A 13604-nucleotide genomic window follows, 5' to 3' on the forward strand; every position below is an offset into this window, starting at 1 on the left:
TTAGGGGATAAATGATATCTGCATGCTATAGCACCCTTCTCTACTATTGCAATGCAAATGATTGATATCTGGAAATGTATCCTAGGTAAGTGAGTAGTGAGTTGAAATTTACCTATAGATCCACTTGTTATATGAGCGGTTCAGATAAATAAGATGCCAGAAATGATAAAGAAGATATTGGCAAGATATCTGAACATTTTCATCTCTCCCTATTAACTTTTACTTTTGATCATGGGCAATATTTCCTAAGTCTTTTCAAAGTAACCTATATATTCTGCAAAGTCTAGCTCTTACACCTCCAAAGCAAAATAAAATAGGGAAGTCTTATTGTCCAAGTTGGGTGTCTGCAGTAACTCAAATCGCCTATTCTGATTTGGCTGAGCATTTCTGGCTGTGAGTTCATGTGAAACAAAATGTAAACGTGCTCAAATCAAATCAAGCACAGCATTTAAGGAGTGACCGTTTATTAGTTTATTAGTAGAAACTAGACTTAAAGTAATTTTGTTTCTTACATATCTGAATGTGAAGCAGTATGCCTACTGGTTAGGAACATGAGATCTGAAGTTCAGCTCCCTGGATTCAAATCCTGGCTTCACATGATCTTTGGGACCTGTCTCAATTTGCCCATCAATACAATGGTGATGGGCCATCTGGGTGGCTAAGACAGTTAAGTGACCAACTCTTGATTTCAGCTCAAGTCATGATCTCACGGTTCATGAGTTCAAGCCCCACATCGGGCTTCGAACTGACAGCATGGAGCCTGCTTGGGATTCTCTCTCTCCTTTCTCTCTGTGTTTCCCTCCAAATAAATAAGTAAACTTTAAGAAATTAAAAATGGTGATAATATTAACACCTCACAGGGTGGTTGTGGGGATAAAGCACATAGAGTAGTATATGGAACATAGTAAACACTTAAAATATTAACTGTTACTATTAGATACTATCTGATTCTTACCAATGCCTTTCATCAAAATTGCTTCATCAGTTTTTGTAGATAGCATTCAGCTATCAGTTTGATGGAAAACATCCTAGATCTAAGTTGGAGTCCTAGATCTGCAAATTAGAAGGTAGGTGTCCTTGGCAAGGCACTATCTATGGTTTCCTGGCCTAGAAAGTGGACCTGATACCTACTATAGTTACATCACTGAAAATCAAGTGTGATTATATATGTATTTTAAACAATTTTTAAAAAACATTTATTTATTATTGAGAGACAGAGAGAGACAGAGCATGAGCAAGGGAGGGGCATAGAGAGGCGGAGACACAGAATCCACAGCAGGCTCCAGGCTCTGAGCCTCTCGCTGGGCTCAAACTCACAAACCGTGAGATCATGACCTGAGCTGAAGTCGATTGCTTAACCAACTGAGCCATCCAGCCTCCCCTGATTATGTATGTTGAATGTAAATTATAAAATTCTACATAGCTGTGAAGGCCTGCTATCCATCATTTAATCAGTTGCCTTCAAAATAGTTAAAACTACACAGCCAGATTCTGCAGCTGGTATTCTACAACCATGTGCTAAAGAAACATGTTAGAAATATATATATCAGAATATCCAGTTATTTTTGAGTATATAAAGGTTCATTTTCCTTACTTATCAAGAGGAGGGGGCGCCTGGGTGGCTCGGGTTAAGCGTTCGACTTCGGCTTAGCTCATGATCTCACGGTTCGTGGGTTTGAGTCCCACATCGGGTTCTGTGCTGGCAGCTCAGAGCCTGGAGCCTGTTTCAGGTTCTGTGTATCCCTCTCTCTGCCCCTCCTCTGGTCATGCTCTGTCTCTGTCTCAAAAATATAAAGAAACTATATAAAAAAAATTTTTTTTAAAAAGAGGAGGAAGCTTACCTGCCCAACCGACTTAGTAGTGAAACTCAGCTTTTTAAGTTGAACTAGATTCTCCATAGTTCTCCCTCCATCTTCTTTTCACATTTTTTTCTTCCATTGTTGATTTACACGAGCTCCAGGAGCAAATTGTCCAACGTCCCTTCCTTGCTGCCACAGCTCATCAGTCTCTCTCCCCTGCACCTAGATGGTTTTGCTGTTCTTCGTTTCCTCTTCTGACTTAGTCTGCATCAGGGTAATCTACACAGAGGATAATGAATATTGATCTTCCAATTTAGCCCCAAACACCTACAGCAGTGGATCGATTTAAAGAACATTCAGGTGTAAGGAAACCTAATAGTCACACTAAAATCAGTAGCAAGCTGTGTTTTGATAAAACCATGTCTTCAGCTGCTTGAATGCTTTCAAGACTTTTAAATTAAAATCATATCATGGCTTTACTGCTTTGGGCTTCACATATTTGCCAGAAAAGAGGAGAATAATGTAAACATTTTAATGTTTTAGGGGCTTTTTATTAAAACACAGTGGAAGGAAAAAAACTATACAGGCAAACTGGAACACTTTGGCATTCTCTTCTGCTTTCATTCAGTACCAACTTCACATAGGACTTTGATAGTTAAAAGATAATAATTTGAATTATCCAGACAACAACTTGTATGTTTTCCTATTGGTCTCTCAATTGATCTAGCTAATTCCTTGAGGACATTTCTGCTGGTCCCCCATATCACAATCTCTAAAAGCCTTCTGTAGCTCTGATAGAGTCACCATTGTTTAAAAATTAAATATAGTATGATTTTCAAAAATAAAGACCAGACTTGATTTCAAAATATGTGAAGTGATTAGACAACATCCAGAGAGACTGTTTGGCTTGAATATTCTATTTCTCTGCTTAAACAGCCTTTCCTCCCGCATTTTGCCAGGCATAGTATGGCGTCATATATTTAGCTTGCTCGTAATTCCTCCATTCTTTTTCTTTCCTGTACAGTATCTGCATCTGCATAAAGTATAGCCATCTTGAAGACACAGATCAAAGGTGAATCCTTCCATAAGATCTTTCCTTGATTCTCTAGTAGGAATAATTCTTTCCCTCCTTTGATTTTCCGAAAATGTTTCACCTATTTAGTACAAATTGTCTCACACAATTGTAACTACTAAAACAGATTATAAATTCTTTCATGGTAGGAACTTGGTCCATCTTGTCATCCTCCATATTCCCTACTATAATGGCTAGCAGAGAGTTGGTTGTTAATGAATAGGTGGAGATATAACTTTAACCAAATAAATTTATTGAGTAAAATGGCAACTGGATGAAAGAGCTATTCCACAGTTATGTCTCAATGGATATGATATCTAGTTTCAATGATGAAAATGGAATGAAAATCCCAATGAGGCAATACGAATACAGACAAGAATGGGAAAGCATTTGTCCACAGCATCTTGTCCAAAGATGGGAAAGCAAACTAACTTTCATTGAGCATTATGTCAGTTTCCTGTGGCTTCTTTAACAAATTATGACAAACTTAGTAACTAGAAACAAAAGAGAAATTTATCCTTTCATGGTTCTGGGAAGCAGAATTCCAAAATCAGTATCACTGGGATGATATCAAGGTATCAACGGAGCTACACTCCCTTTGGAGGCTCCTGGGTAGAATGCATTCCTTGCCTCTTCCAGCTTCTGGTGGCAGCTGGCATTCTTTGGTTTATAGGCCGCATCCCTCTAATCTGCCTCTATGGTCACATGGCCTTCTCTTCTGTGCCAAATCATCCTCTGTTTTTATTTTATTTTTTTTAAATAAGGGCACTGGAGGTTGCATATTGGTCCCATGCAGATAACCCAGAATAATTTTGCCACCTCAAGATTAACTTAGTTTACAAAGATCCTATTTCCCTTAAAAGTAACATTTAGAGTTTCCAAGGATTAGAATCTTATATCTTTGGGGGCCATTATTCAGCCTGCTATACCAACTAGACACATTCCTAGGCATCATTTTACTAAATCTGCATAGCTAGTTTGTGAAGTAATTATTGCTATTATGATTTTATAGATGAGACCCCTGAAGTCCCAGATGTTGGGTGACTTACTTAAAGTTACATGCTTTAAGTGGTTGAATATTTGATTCAAACCTAGATCTGTATCCAACTTGAATCTGTTTTTCTGTTATATTTTAGAAGCTTTTAAATCTTAGATATACAGTAGATTTAATAAACATTTGTTGATACAAAAAAAAACCTTCACTAAGATTTTGAAGTTTGCTGCTTTATCATTTTGTGGCCATTTCTAAAATTTCATTGATTTTTAAAGCATTTTTATATATCAGATGTCTCGTCAGAAAGTGTTTTCAAATATGAGTGTGGTGTTGTCTCCAAATGGATCATCACTGAGAACTGGAGGCAGTTTTGTCAATGCAATTCAACATAAGGGATGTGAAGGTTTCATGTAGCAAATTAAAAAAAGAATCAGAATTTGAGAGGGTGAAAATATACACCAAAGTCATTAGTCTACAAAGCCTGAAAACATACATCTGCAATGCAATCCAAGATGATTGGGAATCAGCTATATTATCAGGTTAAATAATGATAATTATTTAATTATCAGGTTAAATAATGATAAGGTTAAAATTCAAATAGTGTTATATATTGTTCTGATTTCCCTTAAGTCCTGAATACTTGTGAAATTATATTACTAGGCTCTGATAATACACTCTTAAGTTTTCTTGTGAACATTTTAAAAACCTCATTTGGTGAAGTGATTTTTAAAACTTCAGGATGCACCAGTAGGTATTTGCATCACTAGTTTATGTTACCTAATGTAAAACTACTGGTTTTCTTGGCCCATAAAAGCAGGTATTATTTTTCTGTTGCTGATATAACAAGTTACCACACATTTAGCAGCTTAAAACAATAGCCACTTATTTATCTCACAGTTCTGTAAGTCAGAAGTCCAGGCACATTGTTTACGTGGTTCTCTACTTCTGATTTCAAAAAGCCAAAATTATGGGAAGGGCTGCATTTCTTTCCAGAGACTTTGTATTTGAATTTACTTCCAAGAGAATTCAGGTTGCTGCAAGAGTTCAGTTTTCTGTGGCTATCGAACTGAGGTTTCCACTTCTTTGCTAGACTGTAAAAGTACATGAACAAAAATGCTGCAATATTATTCTTTTGTATAAGTTTACCTCATCCATGTCTTGTAGTGGCTGCCTGCATTTCTTAAGTCAGAGCCCCCTTCCTCCATCTTCAAAGAGAGCAACGGTGGATTGAATCCTTGTCATGGTTTAAATGTCTCTGACATCCCTTTTTTTTTTGCCTCATTGCTCCTCTACTGTCCTCCACTACATATTTTGACTGATTTTTCAATTTTACTCTTCTAATTTTAACAGCCCATGTGATTATATTAAGTCTACCTGGAGAAGCTTCCTATCTTAAGGTCAGTTGGTTCATAATCTTAATTTAATCTGCAAAGTCCCTTCATAGAAATAACTAGACTAGTGTTTGATTGAATAACCAGAGACAGGAATCTTTGGAGAACAGTTTTTGAATTATTTCTTTTTTCTTTTCTCTCTCTCTTTTTTTTATTTCTAGGAGAGAGAGAGAGACAGCGTGAGCAGGGGAGGGTCAGAGAGAGAGGGAGTCACAGACTGAAACAGGCTCCAGGCTCTGAGCTGGCAGTCAGCACAGAGCCCGACGCGGGGCTCGAACCCACGAACCGAACCGCGAGATCATGACCTAAGCGAAAGTCGGACGCTTAACCGACTAAGCCACCCAGGCGCCCCGTTTTTGAATTATTTCTAAAACAAGGTGTAGAGTCTCAACTAAAGTGTACTTTTATTCTTCTCTATTTCTAGCTTTCAAAGATCAGATTACTTAGTAAGGACTTAACAATACTAGAAACAAGGAGTTAACTGCCTATTTTCCTAAATACAGCTGAAGGACAGAACATTTGAAGGTTCAGACACACTAATACAGCCACATTTCCATCTCACATATGAATACTAGATGGGGAGCAAGGGTTAGACCAAAGTTTGTAAAAAGTCATTTATACTCAAAAGCTTATACATCTAATGCGCCAGGGATAATAAACATGGGCTGTGTTCACATGGAAGGAACAAGCACGTACCAGAATCTTCAAGGTAAGGGTTAATGAGAACCAAGTACTTACTGACAAAGGAGATTAAAACACTTTTCTGGAAGTTGTTTAATGACTCATAGTAGATCAGCTCACCCTTATCAAGTATCTTGTCTTGGAGGCAAGTCTATTCCTTTCAACTGCTTTTTTGGAGTCATTCTATGCTAGTGATAAGGGAGTCTTCTCCAGGAGTCAATTAGACATTGAAAGATAACTCTTAACATATGATAATTTATTACTTTTATTTAGTAATATAGAAAAACATTATTACCACTCAAAAACCTGATATGATTAACACCATGGCTTAGTTTCCCTATGTGAATGTTCATTATAAATAGAATAAGAGTGCAAGTGATGTGGGAACAAAGCTTTTTAGGAGCAGGTGATTTTCCTTTCTACTCAATTTCACCTTCACATGGTTGGAGACTGAGTTTCAGATAGTAAGGAGGTGTGAGAGGATGAGTGAGCCCCAAGATGGAGGGAGCCTATGTCAGTGGATCCCCCCATGGAGAAGACTTCCTATTAACAAGGAACACCTGCACTGGATAGTTAACTGAGCTAGAAATATATTCCATTGTGTTTAAGCTCTTATACCTTTTGGATCTATTCTTTCAGGCAGCTGGTATTACCCCTTGCATTTATCTTTCTCTAGAGTTCATTGCATAAACTTCATGCTACAAGTTCTTCAGTCCCTGATACTTTAAATTACATAAATCATTATCAGTTTTGAAATCTTTTCAAGGATATTGTTTATGTTGTAAAGGTCAAGAGTATATTTTGGAACTCAGCACTGAGAATTTGAAATAAATACTGAAATATTTTGTGTGTTATTTCCACTGGAACAAAACACTGTCACCTTGTTTTGTTTTGTTTTGTTTTGTAGTTTTAATAATGGAAGGGCTACAGAAGAAAAGCAAAATTAAGAGTAGTAAAAACAAATACATGGACAAAAATGCTGAAAAATTATTCTCTTGCATAAGTTTACCTCAATAGTACCAAATGCTCTTGGCATAAAATCAAGTTCAAGATGAAGGGGAGGAAAACACAAGTCTTCTTTTAGGTGGAGAGGGTCTGCATTTAGAGATTTATCACATTATAATACAGCGTTTTAACATGCTCACATTTGCAATATTGTCCTTCTGGAAAAGGAAGGGAACTTTTGGGATCCCAGTAAAGCAGGTCAGTGAGTGGTAGTACCTAAAGTCATGGATCCATGCTGACTTTATGACCAATATAGCCAAATAAATCTTTCTTACACATTTCTCATTTGAGCACAGGCTGAAGGAGGTAACCAGAGATAATTTGAGGCTGATCCAGGTAAATAGTTGTCAAAGGTAAATAGTAGAATTGGACTGACACCTGGGAAGAAAAACGTACAGGGCCAACAGGATCAATAATTGTTAGTAATAACTCTATTAACATTCATAATGCTACTACTTATACCATCTTTTACATCTGTAATTTCTCAACAAGCACATATGTGATTTTTATTATATATTATAAATGTATGAGAAAACAAACTTAGAGAAATTTCCAGCAAACAAGCCAATGTCATATGGATAGCTACTTTGCTCAAGCTTCAAAATTGTATCTGAGTCCTAATATATTTTTTAACTGTTTTGATTAGGAGTCTCTGATTCACCATAGTAACCTTTAACAAACAAGGGTTATTGATAAATTGTGTCAGAGAATTTTAGGATTCTTTTCATTGTACTCATTTCCATGAGTGTTTTTACTAATTCTATGTCAATATCCATGGCCTCAAGAAAAAGTAAGAATACTTCAGATATGTTTTCTTGAAAACAGAGTTAACCCCTCTGAAAAATAACAAATTACTATTTTAAAAACAAAACCATTTGGACAACACAGAATTACATTTTCGGATAACAGTAAATAATGATTATTTCAAGCCTTTTCATGTAATAATGCCATATTCCAGATTAAATGCTTTTCCTGATTTAATGTTTTTTTTTAAACTCAGCTAATATACTATTCCTAGTTACTATATTACCTAAAGAGTAAGGATTTTAAGAAAGCCAAATATTTTACAAAGAAAACAGAGCAAATGTAATTTATAACCACAGTCACTTCTTAATTTAGCCTTTTATAAATGACGTTTAGACTTATGATTATTTACAAAATCACATAATTTATTATTTTTAGAAGGCAATGAACGTTTCTGTAAATGGAGGCAAACTGTATTATGTTCACACAACACTGGGTTACATTTAACTATAGGGAGACTGATGAAGGTAGTGGGAACTCAGATTCAAATAATCAGAAAACTCATTAGGAAAACAGATAATCTTAAGAATTTGATTATTAAATCACACAGTTTTAGTACTATTTATTCAAGTCACTTAATAGTTATTGTTGTACAGGAAACAATGGTTTCCAACAATGGTTCACCAACATGCGGGTACAGGAGGCGTGTTGCAGAAACACAACACAACTCTCTGCTTTCCTGCTGCTTACTTTCTGATAAAGACAAACAGCAAAGGAACCAAGGGAAAAGATGAAGGAAGGAAGGAGGGAGGAAGAATTTAAAAATAACTCTCAAGTGTTGACTGAATTAATGGATAAAAAATAATAGAAAACAAGTGTTCAAATGAATACTAATGAAAATATTCTCAATAGATTAGTCAGGCTATAATCAAGGAAACAGAATGGCCATGAGTATGCAATCAGGAATTTATTATCAGAATTAGGCATTACACGATTGTAGGAGGAATTGAGAAAGTAAGTCCATGAAGGGAAGTTGGAAATTTAGAAGTCATTAGAGGTCGTTAGAAGTTGCTAAGTAGCTCTCCTGAAGCACTGGCTCAGGGGGCCATGGGAAAGCTTCCAGGGAATCTGGAAACACAGAACATCCAGAGGTTGCCACAGAAGTATCAGGAAAGCTGTTGCCTGTGCACAGTCACTGCCCCTGTGAATTCACAACCAACCGTGTAGTGGGCCTGGAAGGCAGGGTCAATGGTCAGGAAGAAGAGCAAAATTTAGAGTGAGGATAAACTGGGGCCCACCAGCTCCTCCACAGCTGTCTTTCTCTGCATTCTACTATAATGACTTTTAGGGAGTTGATGGCTGCTGAATCACTGGTCCAATTCTTATGCAAATTTCTCTTGTGGCCAATGCTAAACTGAAACTGTACAGGGAAGATGATTCTGAGAAATGTAGTCCCAGATTAGCCAAGCTGATGTAATATAAACACTCCCATGGGATTTTTGGAGTATACACAATTCCACTTTTATCTACGTTATTTTGTATCTATATTTACTACTTACAATATGTTATTTCAAAATAAAGTCATAAGCAAAATAATTCCTTTTGGAAATGATGTTAAAATCAAAGTCAGTAAGTACAAAGCTGTAAAGTTATAAAATCCCTTTGGAGTCTTCTCTTGGTGAGTTTGCACATTGTTCTGCTTATTCATCTAGGCTCTGCACTTGGCAAATCTCATTTTAAATTCTTATGAAATCCCCACAGAGTAGTGGCAGTTTGCCAGAACATTTTCCTAACGACAACAACAAAAAATGTAAGTGAAGTGAGGAGAAATATAGTAGCTTATGCAATATCCACATTGAGGTGAAGCCCCACAAGATGCTAGCCTAATGACTACTCACTGGCTTATGCAGTGAAGACAATGTTCTCTGATGCAGTAAGTCAGAATAGATATAAGAAGTGGGATCATTTGATCTGTAAGTGTATTATTTACTCTCTTTCCTTAAATGTATGGAATAGATCCATACAATTCTGATCAGTTTTCTAGAGAATGTTGAGGATTGACAACCACATCCAAAACTCTGGCAATCTTGACAGATGAAAACAAGTCACTGCACACTTTAAACTGAATGGGCTTGCATATGACTTGATAAATGCGATTTTGGATGTTACAATATGAATTAAATTTATTTTAGCAATTTTCTGGAGCCCAGCTATGCCATCAATATTATTTCATTCTCTAGTAATCAACAGCCAGCCAGTGTCAACTAGTTTGATTTTTTTAAACATGATTCATCTATTGTATTTAGACGGTAACTGTAAGAAACAAAAAACAAAAAACAAAGCAGTTTGAACTGGAAAGGTATTTGGTATTGAAGACACAGTTTTAAAGCTGATTTATAGTTAAAATAAACAGACATTTTTATATTTCCAAATCTAATATCATCAAAATCCTGTAAGGTAATATTCATATCAGTGGAACACTTTAAATTGACAGTTGCTGTAAAATTGAAATGGAGAAATACAGTGTTTGCTTCTAAAGAATTACTACTTTAAGGTCAGACTAACTGTATTTTCTCCTCTACATCTATCAAGTAGATTTAGAGTATGTTATTAAAATGAAAGTAACCTGTATGTATCAACTTTAGAGATGGATGGAAAAATGCTTTAAGAGAGTGTAAATTGTATATTAAAGTAAACAATTCTACTAAAATGCAGGGCTTTAAGTAAAAAACTATTTTAGCAAATTTACTAGTCAGGTTCTTACTGGTATATTCTTTGGTTAATAGCTATAAATCTGTATTCCTTATGCCAGTATTTAAAAAAAATGTTTCTAAGATGTTGGGAGTGACCCTCCCTGGAGTAAAACAAACTACACAGTGGTTGTCTATGAGTAAAATACTTAGTAAGAAAATGTATATTTGGGAACGTGTAGTATGGAAGTGATCGCACTGGAGAGAAAAAAGTTCACAATAACCAAGTTTGATCTGCTGTTTTTATAGGAAGCATTCCATCTCATAATTATAGTTCCATATTCCATAGTGACAATGACAATGAAGAGAGATCTTCATTAATACCAAAGAACACTAAGTTGGATTAATATATTAAACAACTTTTAAAACCTGCATTAGATTTAGTTCCTTCATCCATCATGATGGGCTGATTCTTACTTAATTCTAAGAGTTGTGAAGATTAAATGAGATAATCCATGAGAAAATATAGAAGATCTTTTGATACTTGGTGTGTGTGTACCTTAGATTATTTTCATCCTTTTCTTGAGATTTACTTATTATGGCATAATTTACAAAGTCAATTTACTTGCTTCAGAGGATTCACTCAAGTACAAAAAGGGCCAGGAGGCACTCAGAACAAATGTCAGATTGCCTTACATGCAACCCAGTTTTGCTTCTAATACACCAACTTTTTTCCTTCCTGGAGCAGAAAAGTTACTGTCACAAAACAAAAAACAAAACAAAACAAAAGAAATACACACACACACACACACACACACACGCCCCACAAAAAATATCAGTACTTTCTAAGACCTGTATTTCCTACTAACTCCCAGCAGTATGCTTTCACTTAAGATAATTTGACCAAATAGGGAGCTATAATCCATTTATCCTGATGTGCTTTCCATGTCTCTTACCACCTTTTCTATTCACTGGGACCAAGATAGCCTTACCATTCCCCTCAGCTAGACTAAACTTAAGACAGGTTTCTTCCTGACTATAAGCCCTTAACCTTCCTTTTTTTTAGGCATTTATTGTAAATACTTGCAATTGCAAATTCTTTCTCTGCCCTTTTGAAACGTACTTAAACTTTCTCCCAGCTTCTAACCACTTTTACAACCCAGGAATGTCTTTCTCCAGGTCCTGGGAGTAATCTTTGAAATGTAATCAGCAAGAAAGATAGTGTCCTATCTCCCAAGGGAGGATAGAAGCCTAACTTGATAAGTGCTTATTAACAAATGCAGCTGGTGTAATCACAAAGAAAACCATTTTCAAACTTAGGAATGATTCAGTGTGTCGGACACATTCCTATGACCAACCCCACCCTCCAGTACTTTTTCACTAGCTCACCTCAGCACTTAAAATCCCTCTTAACTTTTGTTTCAGTGGAGCAGAGTTCAGTCTCTCCCCTTTGTAGCAAGTCCTGAAGAGTCTTCCTTGCCTGCTTAACTCTGGTACAAGTTTTCATTGACAGTTTCCTTCTTAAGGAGTAAGTTCTGTGGCTTATCATTACAAGAACACTCTTGCCAATATTCTCAACTCATTGCCCTCTCTTTTTCCCAAACCCCAAATCCATATAATCAGCCTTTCCAGTGTTTCCTTTGGAGAAAAACAAACAACCAGCTGACTCACTTCACTCTCACACTGTTGACTTCAAGTTCTAGAACATTATAAACAACCTCAAGAAGATACTGATTTTTAGAGTAATGGCCCAATACTGTTAATGTACAATAAAGGATGTATCTTTCCACTCATCAGGAAACATGTTTTGCCATATTTCACCTCTATTATCTCCTCCATTACAGTCTTGTATAGGGAACTGTGAGGTTAGCTTCTTCCTTTTGTCCTGGGATCAGAGTTGTCAACACTCTCCATGTGTGGTTTGTTCTGGGGACCCAAGGGGAGACACATCCTGTAGCCTGAGAGAAACAAGGAGGGGACCCCAGAGGAGTCAGAGAGAACTGCCCTCTCTTTCACCGGGTCCCCCTCTCAAGTTCACCATGCAGCCTGCTGCTGCAAAGTGGTACAATCAAGGGTCTATGCCTTCACTGAATTTTGTGTCGAAGACAGTGAAGATGTTATTGTAAATTTTGAAAAATCTAAACTTCCCATCAGTTGTCTTGGAGGCAGTGATAATTTTAAACATTTAAATGAAATTGATCTTTTTCACTGTATTGATCCAAATGATTCCAAGCATAAATGAATGGACAGGTTGATTTTATTTTGTTTACCAACGGTGAATCTGGCCAGTCATGGCCAAGATTGACAAAAGAAAGGGCAAAACTTAACTGGGTTAGCATGGGTCTTTAGTAATTAGAAAGCCTGGGAAGATGATTCAGATGAAGACATGTCTAATTTTGATCATTCCTCTGAGATGATGAACAACATGAGTGGTGATGAGGATGTAGATGGACCAGAAGTAGATGGAGCAGATGATGACTCATAAGACAGTGATGATATAAAAATGCCAGCTCTGGAGTAAGGAATCTTATCATCACTGGATTTTGAGGAAGAAAAATAACTTCTCTATGAGATTTCACAATTGAGAGAATTCCTGAGTTGGTAGTTCTAAAAGCAGATGCTGTATTTGCCTTCTTTAATCCATTTTTCAACCTGTTGGTTATTTTTAAAGGCTTCACTAAAAGTTGATATGTACCATTGTATGGGGCAATTTTAAGTCAGCTAAGGCAATAGCCTTATACATGAACTTTTCTCAGACTTCCGTGATGCTCTTGAGGTCCTAGGCAATTGATAGAGCAGTTGTGATAAGTGAAAACATTTCACCTCCGTCTCCTTTGCTTCATAATGTAGATACTGACATGATAGGAAGCTCTAGGCTTAGAAGAAAGAGAACTAAACTGTAGATTTTGGAACATGGACTCAAAGTGGCTGATGAAACAAATTGTTTGATACTTTAAACTGCTAACTTGTTCCTCAGGTATATCTTCCAGGATTATTGCACTAACGTTTTATTTTTCAAAAAAATTACTTCACGTTATTGTATGTGATCACTTGTTCCAGATGTATCTTAGCTAAAAGCAGTGAATGCCCTAACTTAGATGGTTTTGAAGACTGTGCATTTGGTATGTTTGACCCTTAAACTTTTGTATATTGTTGCTTGGGAGTCTGTACATTTAGACCAAACTTCTATTTGTGCTTCAGTATGGCAAATACATGAAAAAACTGTTG

General features: G+C 36.4%; 1 pseudogene; it reads left to right on the forward strand.

The window, feature by feature from the left end:
* The first annotated feature begins 12415 nt into the window (after positions 1-12415).
* Positions 12416-12897, forward strand: LOC120220925 (annotated as a pseudogene).
* The last annotated feature ends 707 nt before the right edge of the window (positions 12898-13604 follow it).

This window comes from Hyaena hyaena, unplaced genomic scaffold (assembly GCF_003009895.1).
Source record: "Hyaena hyaena isolate Hyena2069 unplaced genomic scaffold, ASM300989v1 scaffold_742, whole genome shotgun sequence".
Taxonomy (NCBI): domain Eukaryota; kingdom Metazoa; phylum Chordata; class Mammalia; order Carnivora; family Hyaenidae; genus Hyaena; species Hyaena hyaena.